This window comes from Loxodonta africana, unplaced genomic scaffold (assembly GCF_030014295.1).
Source record: "Loxodonta africana isolate mLoxAfr1 unplaced genomic scaffold, mLoxAfr1.hap2 scaffold_283, whole genome shotgun sequence".
In the NCBI taxonomy this organism is placed as follows: domain Eukaryota; kingdom Metazoa; phylum Chordata; class Mammalia; order Proboscidea; family Elephantidae; genus Loxodonta; species Loxodonta africana.
This window is the reverse complement of record NW_026975006.1, coordinates 89976-104239: the sequence shown is the minus strand read 5'-3', so window position 1 is coordinate 104239 and position 14264 is coordinate 89976. Positions and strand designations below refer to the sequence as shown.

Below are 14264 nucleotides of genomic sequence, written 5' to 3'. Positions count from 1 at the left end.
AAGTGCTACAATTTCATTCTTACTTTAGAATTAAGTTTAGAGATTCAAAACAAATTTTACTCATGTAGGCGTGTAAACCAAAAAACCAAACCCACTACTGGTGAATTGATTTCAACACATAGCCACGCTATAGGACAGAGTAGAATTGCCCCCATAGGGTTTCCATGGAGCAGCTAATGTATTCGAACTGCCAAGCTTTTGGTTAGCAGCTGAGTTCTTAACCACTGCACCACCAGTGCTCCAAATATACTCTGGCCCAGTAGTTCAAATGCAACAGCTGCTCCTTGAAAACCCGATGAGGCAGTTCTACTCTGATCTGTAGGGTCATTATGCATCAGAATCGACTCCAACCCAACGGGTTTGTTCTGCCTACTGCCTCATCCCTATTTCATTTTCTCAGAGATAAGTTTCTCTGATAGGGTCAGATTCAGGAATGTGATGAAAAATGTCTCTTGTAGGGGGTGGGGCCAAGATGGCAGAGTAGTCAGATGCTTTGTGTAGCCCCTCTTATAACAAAGACCCAGAGAAGTAAATCGATTATATATGACAATCTAGGAGCCCTGAACATCAAAGGTGAAGTTACAGAATTGGACTTAGTGGCACGGCGAGGGGGATATGGTTCAGAAGCAGTGAGATGCTGACAGACCTGACCAGGCAGAAACCAGCACCCTGCAGGCTGGATTGGATGGCATGTGTGGTGAGGCAAGCAGTGATGCTCGGGACATGTTTTTCACATCAGAAGAGATCGAGTGGTGGAAAGTCTACACAAGCTTCGAGAACCAGTGAAAAGCAGTGCTAAGTTGGCAAAAGATAAGTACATGTATTTAAAATGCCACACAAATCAAAAATCATCCCCTTTGGGAAGAACATCTCTCCCATTTACCTGCTTCCTCCCTCTCTGTTTTTAGTCTTGGACCAGCTTCAGCTATTTCTGGGTGCCCTGGGCCAGAAGTAGGAACTATCACATGCCTTGGAGCAAGAACAAACAACAAAAAATAATCTGCCAGCTTCCCTAAGCCAGGAACTTAGGGAAGGCACAGACATAAGGGGTCCAAGGACTTTGAATGCCTTTCACCCTTGCATAGATCTGTGTAGGCCCATTTCAACAGCATAGGCCCTCATTAGCACACTACGACAGGGTACATACCTGAAGCCTATTTTCAACTGTATCAGTTATAAAGCGGAGTGGCAGATTCGTGATATTTGACAACTTTCTGCCAATTAAGCAGAGTCCTCACCTACCCACATCAGTGACTTGAGGGTTGGTGGCTCCACCCATGCCACCTAGCCACACAATTCAGGAGTCCAAGAATAAGTGGTGAATCCCAGTCCTTACAACCAACAGCATTGGGTGCCCATGGTCTGGCTACAAAGCCCACCCACCTATGTGCTCTAGGGAACAGGGACATGCTTTCCTCCCAGACACTCAGGGGCAGTCATTCCCCCCACAGTAGCCAGACACCTGTACCTACACCAATCAACCCTGTCTATGCAGGACTGTAGGTGAGAGCCTACACCACATGCCAAACTAGCTCACCCAAGCAGCCTATTTGGGCATATCAAAATAAAACAAGAAGCTAGGACACAGTACACCAAAAAAAAAAGAAAAAAACAAAAACAAACCCAGTGCCATCAAGTAGATTCCGACTCAGCAAGCAAACATAAAATAAATGAATATAATAACTCACTAATGGCTCAGAGACAAGTGTAAATATCAAATAACATAAAGAGGCAGACCATGATGGATTCAGGAAGCTCCCAAAACAACAAATCAAGAAATCTTCCAAATGAAGAGAAATTCCAGGAATTACTGCAGGAAGAATTTAAAAGATTAAGAGACCGAGCTCTTCAAGAGATCCAGGAGGAGATCAGGCAAAACGAAGAACAAGCCAAGGAACACACAGATAAAACAATAGAGGAACTTAAGAAGGTTAGACAAGAGTATAATGACAAATGTAACAGGCTGCAAGAATCCATACAAAGACAGCAAGCAAATCCAAAAGAGTAACAATAAAATTTCAGAATTAGACAACCCAATAGAAAATGAGAGGAGCAGAATTGAGGCACTGGAAGTCAGAATTAGTGAGACTGAAGATAAAGCACCTGACACCAACTTATTTGAGGAAAAATCTGATAAAGTAATTTTTTTTAATTGAAGAAACTCTAAGAATTATGCGGGACTCTATCAAGAGTGATTGGAACACCAGAATCGGGGCGGGGGGTGGAGGGATAACAGAAAACACAGTGAGAATTGTTGAAGACTTCTTGGCTAAAAACTTCGCTGATCTTGTGAAAGATAAGAAGATATCTACCCAAGATGCCTACTGAACCCCACGCAAGGTAGATGCCAAGATAAAGTCACCAGGACATATTATAATCTTGCTTGCCAAAACCAAATATAAAGAGAGAATTTTAAGAGTACCTAGGGATAAACAGAAAAAAACAAAACAAAACAGAAAGTCACCTAAAAAAAAGGGTCAGTAAGACTAAGCTCGGACTACTCAGCAGAAACCATGCAGGCAAGAAGGACATATACAAAGCCCTGAAGGAAAAAAAAAAAAAAAAATTCCCTGACAAGAATTATATATCCAGCAAAACTGTCTCTCAAATATGACGGTGAAATAAGGACCTTTCCAGATAAGCAGAAGTTTAGGGAATTTTTAAAAACCTAACCGATATGACAAGAAATAATAAAGGGAGTTCTCCAGGTAGAAAATCAATAACATCAGCTAACAACCCAAGATTAGAACACGGGACAGAACTACCACATATCAACCCACATAGGGACGTCACAAATAAATCCAAGCTAAAACACTGAAAATATAGAAACAGAGACATCGATCTGTAAAAGATGACAATATTAAGACAAAAAAGAGAGACTAAATAATGTAGTCATAGATCTTTCATATGGAGAGGAAGTCAAGACGATATAAAGAAATAAAAGATTGGATTAAATTTAGAAAAACAGAGGTAAATGTTAAGATAACCCAAAGGAAACGAACAATCCTACACATTAAAATAAAAAAAAAACAAGGAAAACATAAATTTTCGGCAAATACAAAAGCAACAACAAGGAAAAAGATGAAAGACTAAAAAGAAAAACGATTCAGCACAGAAAAAAATTAATTAGCAGTAAATACAAAGGCAACAAAAATGAAGAGGATGGAAAGAAAATGCACAAAGAAGAACGACTCAACAGAGAAAATTAAGTGGAATAAGGAGAATGTCAACAAGACATACACGAAAAAGATGAAAACGACAGCATTAAACTCATAACTATGAAAAATTACAGTAAATGTAAATGGTTTAATTGCACCAATAAGGAGACAGAGAGTAGCAGAATGGATGAAAAAACATGATCCATCTGTATGCAGACTGCAAGAGACACACCATAGACTCAAAGACATTAAATAAATCTCAAAGAATGGAAACATATATATATATAAATCAAGCAGACAACAATAAAAAATAAGAGTGGCAATATTAATCTCTTATAAAACAGGCTTTAAACTAAACTCCGCCACAAAGGACAAGGAAATACACTATATAATGATAAAAGGGTCAATAAAAAAAAAAAATTTTTTTTTTTTTTTATACCAGGAGGACAAAATCATAATAAATACTTATATACCCAATGACAGGGCTCCAAAAGACATAAAACAAACTCAAACAGCATTGAAAAGAGAAATAGCTCCACAATAATAGTAGAAGACTTCAACATACCACTTCCGATGACAGGATATCCATAAACAAGCTCAATAAAGACATGGAAGATCTAAATACCACAATCGGCCAACTTGATCTCATAGACTTAAACACAACACTTTACCCAACGGTAGTCAAGTAAACTTTCTTTTCTAACGCTCATGGAGCATTCTTGAGAATAGACCACGTATTAGGCCACAAAGCAAGCATTAAGAGAATCCAAAACATCAAAATATTACACAGCATGTTTCCTGATCATAAAGCCATAAAAGTCAAAATGCTGTAGTTATCTTAACATTTTAAATTCTTACATATTTTAAACCCAATAAAGTCTATTCTTATTATGTCATGCAGTCAGTAATCATCTATTTTTACCCATTTCATTAACTTTCATTCCTTCTTGCATCTTAAGCCTTTCACCTTATTTTCTTTCTGCTTGAAGAATACCTTTGTAATTTTCTTTAATGTGGGCATGCTGATGTTAACTTATCAAGGTTTTGTTTGTCTGAAAACAAAAGGTCTTTGCTCATTCATGATGTTTTTCCTCAGCATAGAGTTCTGGGTTGCCATGTATTTTCTCTCTATAATTTAAATATGTCATCTTATTGTCTTAGGGTTTTCACTATTTCTGTAGAGAAGTCATCAGTCAGTTTTTTTTTTTTGTCCTTTAAAGATAATCTCTTCAATTCTTTCAGTAGTGTTAAATTGGTTTTTGTGGGTTTTTTTTGTCTTTAGCTTCAGCAGTCCTACTATGATGTATGTAGATATGAATTTCTTTCTATTTACCCTACATGGGTCTTATAAGGAAATCCTCGTGGCGTAGTGGTTAAGTGTTATGGCTGCTAAGCAAAAGGTCAGCAGTTCGAATCCACCAGGCGCTCCTTGGAAACTCTACGAAGCAGTTCTACTCTGTCCTATAAGGTTGCTTTGAGTCGGAATCGACTCGACGGCAGTGGCTTTGTTTTTTTTTTTTTTTTTTGGTTTGGGTTTTGTTAGTCTTCTAGGATCTGTGACTTGATATCTTTAATCATTTGAAGAAAATTCTCAGCCATAATCTCAGTTTTTCTGCCTCATTCTTTTTCTTCCTTCTTAAAGTATCTTATGCTAAATATTCTCATTGTATTCTCTGTATCTTATTCCTTTTTATATTATATATATTTTTCCTTTTCTCTATGCCTCTATTTTCTTCCAACATATCTTCCAGTTCACTAAATCTCTCTTCAGCATTTGTAATCTGCTGTTATATACATACATTAAGATTTTAACTTCAGCTATAGTTTTCAGTTGACTTTCTAAGTTGATCGTTTTCTTAGTTTCTAGTTTTTTGCCAAATTTCCAAGTCTTCCCTTTATTTCTTTGAATTTAATAGAGTTATTTCAGTGTCTTTGTCTGATAGCTCCAATATCTAGTTTTTCTGTGGATCTCATTCTGTTATTTGTTGTTTCTACAGGTTTCACTTTTCTTTCTCTTTTAAAAAAATGGTTGATTATATTAGAGAGGCGAAGCCAAGACAGCAGAGTACTGAGACGCTGCCAGTGATCCCTCTTACAAAAAAGACCCAAAAAAACAAGTGAAGCGATTATATTTATGACAAGCTAGGAGCCCTGAACATCAAAGGCAAAGTTAGAAAATGGACTCAGTGGCAGGGGGAGGGAGAGACTATTCAGAAGCGGAGAGGAGTTACTGGACCTGAATAGCCAGGAATCCTCAGGCACCGTTCCCTGGAGCGACTGCAGTGGGGCTGGCAGTAGCGTTCCAGAGGCGCTTCGCTCAGGGAAAGACAGCAAGTTGCACAGATTACTCACACCTCCAGAACAAGAGAAGAACGACACTCTCGGCAAAAGCTAATTACTTGTGCTTATTTTACCACGCCCCCAGCCCCCAAGCCGGCTTCAGTGGCTGTCAACTTCCCTGGGCCTGAGATAGGCCCTGGTACCACTCTGAGCCATTTTTCCATCCTTGAAGAAGGTGTAAGTTCACAACTGGGGGAAAGATAATCTGCCAGCTCAATTAAGCTGGGGAGCTCAGGACAGAAGCAGCTCTTGTTCAGGCACAGACAGTCCATGGGCTTTGAATACCTTTCACCCCAGCATGGACCTGTGTGGGCCCATTTCGGGAGACTAGGCCCTTGTCGCCAGACTGCAACTGTTTCAGCTGGACGGTGGAAAGATGGGTGTTTGATGTTTGACACTGCTTTGCCTGTTAAACAGGGTCTTCACCTACCCACATCAGGGGCCTAAGGACTGGTGGCTCCACCCATAATACCTAGCCACCTGTGACAGGGCTCCAAGGATAAGTAGTACCGCCCAGAACTTACAACCAAAAGCATTGGGTACCCATCGCCCTTCTGCAGAACCCACCCGTGTGCTCTACAGAACAGGGATGCACTTTCCTCACAGACACTCAGAGCACAGGTGTCAGACCCCTGCCTTGATCAGACTCTGACCCCCTACTGCAGCCAGATACTTCTGCCTACACCAATAACCCCTCCCCCTCTAAGACTGTAGGACAGAGCCTGTACCTTACACTTTATGACCAACTACCTGGGCACCTGAGTTGAATCCATACAAGAAAAGTAAATGAACTCCTAGGCTCATATACCTGGTAACAGTGCTAGCCATCTGGTGATAGCACATTAGAGCTTCAAGGGTGAAAATAATCAACCTAGTGCACTCAAGCAGCTTATTTGGGTATACCAAAACTAAACAAAGCAAGAAGCTAGGATACAAAAAGCAAGCATAAAATAAACTGATACAATAACTTACAGATTGCTCAGAGACAACAGTCAATATCAAATCACATAAAGAGGCAGACACAGGAGCAGGACCAAGATGGCTGACTGGGCTGACTAAGTAGAAGCTTCCGCTTATCCCTCTGGAAACAAAGACTCAAAAAAACAAGTGAATCAATTACATAAAGGACAATCTACAAACCCTGACCATCAAACACAGAACTAAGGAGTTGACCTGAGTGACAGGGGAGCAAAAAGCCACACTGCAGCAGGGACCACTTCCGGAGCCAGTGTCCCATGCCGCAGCCTTGAGCCCTCGCGGTTCCGTGGTGCCAGAGTGGTGGGGCTGATTGTGGCTTACTGAGACAGGGAAGCACAGATGTAGGCCTAACCCTCAGGACCAACCTCAGAGGGGACCCAGGCAGCACATGCAGGCTCCACACAGATGCGGCTGACAGGGAAATGAAAAACCACGGGGAAGCAGCGACTGGTTTTGGAGCCTGGAGTGCAGCGTCCCAGAAAGGAAACCTTGGTGCTGGGCTTGGGACTAAGTGTGGGGGAGCTGATTGCGGCTTCCTGAGATGGTGTGAGCATGGACGGAGCCCTAAGCCTCTGGGACAGTCTCAGCAGGGATCCAGCCAGCACACACAAGCTACACAATGCTCTGGAATCTCAGAAAAAACAGTCCTCACCAAACAACATAAGTAACTTTGTATATTTTGCCAGGCTACTCTCTTCTATATATCTGATTCCACCTCTCATTGCCCCAGCCAGCTTCATTAACATTGGAATTCTCTGTGCCAGAGGGTGAAGTGCACTGCTTGATTTTTTTTCTTCTTTCTTTTCTAACCCATTCTCCTGGCCTGAGAAAAGCAGCATTTAACCATCAAAGAAAAAATCCTTCCCTGACTTCCCTAAACTGAAATTAACAATACACAATCAGCTCCATCCAGGCATTAACAGACCCATAGTCTTTGGCTTTCACCCTACAGGTAACTAGGTGGCTATTATAATGCAAAGGCAATTCTGATAGAGATCTCACCATAATTGTTTTAGCTCCGCAGTGGAAAGGCAAGTTTTGGAGGTCAGATAACACTCTACCTATTAAACAGAGCCCTCACTGATCCACACCAGCGAACTGAGGGCTGAGACTCCACCCACATCACCTAGCCACCTGCTAGAGGGGTCTGAGAATAGTGACGCCTACCCAAGCATTGGGTGCCTAAGATACAGCTGCAGAGCTCACCCACCAGAGCACTCTAGAGAACAGAGTCACACCTACCTCACTGACACTTGAAGGAAGGCTCTCAGCATCCTGCCCTCCTCGAAATGTGACCCCCTGACACTAATAGAAACTGGTGCATACAACCATCACCACTACTCCTCTAAGATAATAGGTGAGAGCCTATACCACACACTAGGTGACCACATATCAGGACACCTGAGCTGATTCTATTCAAGAATAGTGAATGGACTCATACACTTACATACCTGGTAACAGCTCAGGCAAGCTGGTAATAGGACGTAAGTGATTCAAAAGCTACAGCAATCACGATACCACAATCTAGTAGCACATCTGGGTGTCTTGTAACAAAACAAAACAAGAGATAAGACTCAGTGAGCAAATATAAAAGAAAATATTACAATGTCTTATAGATGGCTCAGAGACAGCAGTCGAAATCAAATCACATGAAGAAGTAGACCATGATTGCTTCTACAAACCCCTAAATCAAAGAATCAAAATCATTCCTGGATGTAGATACATTCCTAGAATTGCCAAATGTAGAATACAAAAAAATTGTATACAGAATGCTTCAAGACATCAGGAATGACCTCACAAATGAAATAAGGCAATCTACAGAAAAAGCCAAGGAATATACGGATAAAGCAGTTGAAGACATCCAAAAGATTATTCAAGAACATAGTGAAAAAATTAATAAGCTGTAAGAATCCATAGAGAGAGAGCATTCAGAAATCCAAAAGAGTAACAATAAAGTCACAGAATCAGACAGCTCAAGAGGAAGTCAGAGGAACAGACTCGAGGAACTGGAATGCAGAGTGGGGGAACTGCAGGATAAGGCAATTGACACAAATATAGTTGAAGAAAAATCAAATAGAATTTAAAACTATGAAGAAACCCTAAGAATCATGGGGGACTCTATCAAAAATAATTTGCGTATGATTGGAGTTCCAGAACAGGGAGGGATAACACAAAATACAGAGAGAATAGTGGAAGATCTGTTGGCAGAAAAATTCCCAGGCATCATGAAAGATGAAAAGATATCTATCCAAGATGCTCATCGAACCTCATACTAGATCCCAAAAGAAAATCACCAAGACATATCATCAAACCTGCCAAAACCAAAGATAAAGAAAAATTTAAAAAGCACCCAAGGATAAACGAAAAGTTACCTACAAAGGAGAATCAATAACTTTGCACTACTCGGCAGAAACCACGCAGGCAAGAAGGCAGTGGGATAACATTGAGCACTCAAAGAGGTAAAACTGTCAGCCAAGAATCATATAACCAGCAAAACTCTAAAATATGAAGGTGAAATTAAGATATTTACAGATAAACACAAGCTTAGAGAATTTGCAAAAACCAAACCAAAACTGCAAGAATTACTAAAGGAAATTCTTTGGTCAGAAAATCAATATCAGATACCAACACAACACAAGGTCACAGAACAAAACATCCTGATATCAACTCAGATAGGGAAATCACAAAAACAAAATAAGATTAATTAAAAAAAATTGCTCAAAACAGGGAATCATTGATGTGATTATGTAAAAGATTACAATACTCAAAAAAGAGGGACTAAATACAGGAGGCATAGATCTTACTTATGGAGAGGAAACCAAGGTGATACAGGGTTAAACAACTTAGGTTTTTACTTAGTCAAACCGGGGTAAATATTAAGGTAACCACAATGAGGTCTAACAACTCCATACTTCAAAATAAAAACCAAGATAAACATAACGACTCACCAACATAAATTCAAATACTATAAAAAGGAGGAACACACATTCTACAAAGAAAAGCTCAGCACAAAAAAAGTAAATGAAAAAATGAAATTGTCAAAAACAAGCATCAAAATGAAAGCACTAAACTCATACTTATCTATAATTACACTTAATGTAAATAGGCTAAATTCACCAATCAACAGACAGAAAGTTGCAGACTGGATAAAAAAACACGATCAGTCTGTATGCTGCCTAAAAGAGACACGCTTTAGACTTAGAGACACAAATAAACTAAAACTGAAAGGATGGATAAAAATATATCAAGCAAACAACAATCAAAAAAGAGCAGGAGAGGCAATATTAATTTCCAACAAAATAGGATTTAAAGTTAAATCCACCACAAAGGATAAAGAAGGACACTACATAATGATTAAAGGGACAATTTACCAGGAACATATAACCATATTAAATATTTATGCACCCAATCATAGAGCCGCAACATTCATAAAACAAACGTTAACAGAATTAAAAAGTGAGATAGACACCTCCACAATTATGGTAGGAGACTTCGACACAACACTCTCGGTGAAGGATAGGAAATGCAGTAAGAAGCTCAATAGAGACACGGAAGATCTAATTGCTACAATTAAACAACTTCACTTCATAGACTTATACAGAACACTCCACCCAACTGCTGCAAACTATAATTTCTTTTCTAGTGCACATGAAACATTCTCTAGAATAGATCACATATTAGGTCATAAAACAAGTCTCTGCAGAACCCAAAACACTGAAATATTACAAAACATCTTCTCTGAACAAAAGACCATAAAAGTAAAAATCAATAACAGAAAAACCAGGGAAAAGAAATCAAATGCTTGGAAACTGCACAATACCCTGCTCAAAAAAGACTGGGATATGGAAGACCTTAAGGAGGGAATAAAGAAATTCACAGAATTCGATAAGACTGAAAACACTTCCTGTGAAAACCTTTGGGACATGGTGAAAGCAGTGCTCAGAGGTCAATTTATATCAATAAAGGCACACATATTAAAGAAGAGCCAAAATGAAAGAACCGTCCCTACAACTTGAACAAACAGAAAGAGAGCAACAAAGGAAACTGTCAGGCACCAGAAGAAAGCAAAAAATAAAAACTACAGCAAAATTAAATGAATTAGAGAATAGAAAAACAATTGAAAGAGTTAACAAGGCCAAAAACTGCTTCTTTGAAAAAATTAACAAAATTGATAAACCATTGGCCAGACTGACTAAAAAAATACAGGAAAAGAAACCAATAATCCGAGTAAGAAATGGGATGGGCCATATCACAACAGATCCAACTGAAATTAAAACAATCATATCAGATTACTACAAAAAATTGTACTCTAACAAATTTGAAAACCTAGAAAAAATGGATGAATTTCTAGAAACACACTAACTACCTAAACTAACACAAACTGAAGTAGAACAACTAAATAGACCCATAACAAAAAAAGAGACTGAAAAGGTAATCAAAACACTCCCAACAAAAAAAAGCCCTGGCCCTGACGGCTTCACTGCAAAGTTCTACCAAACTTTCAGGGAAGACTTACCACTACTACTGAAGGTATTTCAAAGCATAGAAAAGGACGGAATACTACCTAACTCCTTCTATGAAGCCAGCATAACCCTGATACCAAAACCAGCTAAAGACAACACAAATAAAGAAAATTACAGACCTATATCCCTCATGAACATAGATGCAAAAATCCTCAAGAAAATTCTAGCCAATAGAATTCAACAACATATCAAAAAAAGAATCCACCATCACCAAGTAGGATTTATACCAGGTATGCAAGGTTGGTTCAATATTAGAAAAACAATTGATGTAATCCGCCACATAAAAAAAAGACAAGAACCACGTAATTTTATCAATTGATACAGAAAAGGCATTTGGCAAAGTCCAACATCCACTCATGTTAAAAACTCTCAGCAAAATAGGAATAGAAGGAAAATTCCTCAACATAATAAAGGGTATTGATACAAAGCCAATACCCAGCATCATCCTAAATGGAGAGAGCCTGAAAGCATTTCCCTTGAGAACGGGAAACAGACCAGGATCCCCTTTATCACCGCTCTTATTCAACATTGTGCTAGAGGTCCTAGCCAGAGCAACTGGGCTAGACAAAGAAATAAAGGGCATCCAGACTGGTAAGGAAGAAATAAAATTATCTCTATTTTCCAACGACATTATCTTATACACAGAAAACCCTGAGGAATCCTCAAGAAAACTATTAAAACTAATAATAGAAGGGTTCAGCAGAGTTTCAGGTTACAACATAAACTTGCAAAATCAGTTGGATTCCTCTATATCAACAAAAAGAACATTGGAGAGGAAATCACCAAATGAATACCATTCACAGCAGCCCCCAAGAAGATAAAATACTTAGGAATAAACCTTACCAAAAATGTAAAAGAGCTATACCAAGAAAAGTACAAGATACTACTGCAAAAGAACCAAAAGGGACCTACGTAATTGGAAAAACATACCTTGCTCATGGATAGGAAGACAACATTGTAAAATTGTCCATTCTACTAAAAGCCATCTATAGATACAATGCACTTCCGATCCAAATTCCAATGACATTTTTTAAAAAGATGGAAAAACAAATCACCAACTTCATATGGAAGGGAAAGAAGTCGCAGATAAGTAAAGCATTACTAAAAAAGAACAAAATGGGAGGACTCACTCTGCCTGATATTAGAACCAATTATACTGCCACAGTAGTCAAAACAGCCTGGTATTGGTACAACAGACACATAGACCAATGGAACAGAACTGAGAATCCAGATATAAATCCATCCACATATGAGCAGCTGATATTTGACAAAGGCCCAGTGTCAGTTAATTGGGGAGAAGACAGTCTTTTTAACAAAAGGTGCTGGCGTAACTGTATATCCATCTGCAAAAAATGAAACAGGACCCATACCACACACCATGCACAAAAACTAACTCCACATGGATCAAAGACCTAAACATAAAATCTAAAACGATAAAGATCATGGAAGAAAAAATAGGGACAACATTAGGAGACCTAATACATGGAATAAACAGAATACAAAACATTACTAAAAATGATGAAGAGAAACCAGATAACTGGGAGCTCCTTAAAAAAAAACACCTATACTCATCTAAAGACTTCACCAAAAGAATAAAAAGACCACCTACAGACTGGGAAAAAGTTTTCAGGTAAGACATCTCCACCGGGCGCCTGATCTCTAAAATCTACATGACTCTGCTAAAACTCAACCACAAAAAGACAAACAACCCAATTAAAAAATGGGCAAAGGATATGAATAGGCACTTCACTAAAGAAGACATTCAGGCAGCTAACAGATACATGAGGAAATGCTCTCGATCATTAGCCATTAGAGAAATGCAAATCAAAACTACAATGAGATTCCATCTCACTCCAACAAGGCTGGCATTAATCCAAAACACACAAAATAATAAATGTTGGAGAGACTGTGGAGAGACTGGAACACTTATACACTGCTGGTGGGAATGTAAAATGGTATACAACCACTCTGGAAATCAATTTGGCCCTTCCTTAAAAAGCTAGAAATACAACTACCATACAACCCAGCAATCCCACTCCTCAGAATATATCCTAGAGAAATAAGAGCCTTTACACAAGCAGGTATATGCACATCTATGCACTGTTTACAATAGAAAAAAGATGGAAGCAACCAAGGTGCCCATCAATGGATGAATGGATAAATTATGGTATATTCACACAATGGAATACTATGCATCAGTAAAGAACAGTGATGAATCTGTGAAACACTTCATAACATGGAGAAACCTGGAAAGCATTATGCTGAGTGAAATTAGTTTCAAAAAGGTGGGGGACGGGGGGGGTGGCAGGCGCCCATCCCCCAGCTTGGCCCGCAAACCCGCCCCGGGCAGAGTAGGGACCTGGGCGCAGCCCTGGACACAGCCTTTCTCCCGAAGCCCTTCAAGCCCCAGGCCTGAGGGCACTCCGCAGCTGGATCCCGCGGCTGGACCCCCACCCCCTCACCCCCGCAAATCCATGGGGATGCAAATTTCGCAGACCAGCTGCGTCTCCCGGGCCAGAGACTCCCTCTCGCAGCCCCTAGAGTGGCTGCGTCCGCCCAGCCCCGCACCGCGTCCGCCCCTGGGGATCACTCGGGACGGGGTACGCCGGAGGGGGCGATGCGAGCTGCTAACCCAACGTCCGGACTCCCCAACCTCTGGAGCCCACGGGGTGCTGGGACTGGGACCCGCCCTCCCGGCGCCTTCCCTCCACACCTTCGAGGGGCCGGGCTTGTTCAGTCTGGGAGCGGGTCCCTCCAGCCAGCTGCCGGAGTTTCATACCTTTCAGAAAACACGGCACGGAAAGCAGCACGAACATCATCCTCTCTAAGGCGCGCCATCCGGCCCGGGCCCCTCACCACCCGTCCCAGGGCTTCCGGGAGTAACTGGCTGGACGGCGAGGAACATGGCTGCCGGCCCCGCCCAGCGGCCCGGGTGTGGGGCGGGCGTGGGGGGGTTGGGCCTCCAGAGGGGACGGTGGGGTCTAGAAGCAAGGACAACGCCAAGGTGTGCGGGGTGAGGAGACAGGAGACGTCAGGAGAGGACCCACTCGCATGCAGAGTTAAGTATTGGAGGTACAACGGTTAAGTGCTTGGCTAACTGAAAGGTGGGCCGTTGGAACCCACCAGCTCAGGGGTTGAAAAGATCTGGAGATGGGCTCCCATAAAGATTCTAACCAAACAAAATCCCAAACCAGTTGCTGTTGAATCAATTCCGACTTATAGTGACCCTATAGGGCAGAGCAGAACTGCCCCATAGGGTTTCTAA

The 14264-nt window shown here is 40.7% G+C and overlaps 1 long non-coding RNA gene across 1 annotated transcript in view; it reads right to left on the bottom strand.

Moving 5' to 3' along the window:
• Nucleotides 1-13861, bottom strand: part of LOC135229360 (uncharacterized) — a 50978-nt gene extending 37117 nt beyond the window's left edge. The window contains exon 1 of the long non-coding RNA XR_010320143.1: nucleotides 13779-13861. This is a non-coding gene — a long non-coding RNA (uncharacterized LOC135229360). The remainder of the gene's footprint in view (nucleotides 1-13778) is intronic.
• Between the last annotated feature and the right edge of the window lie 403 nt (nucleotides 13862-14264).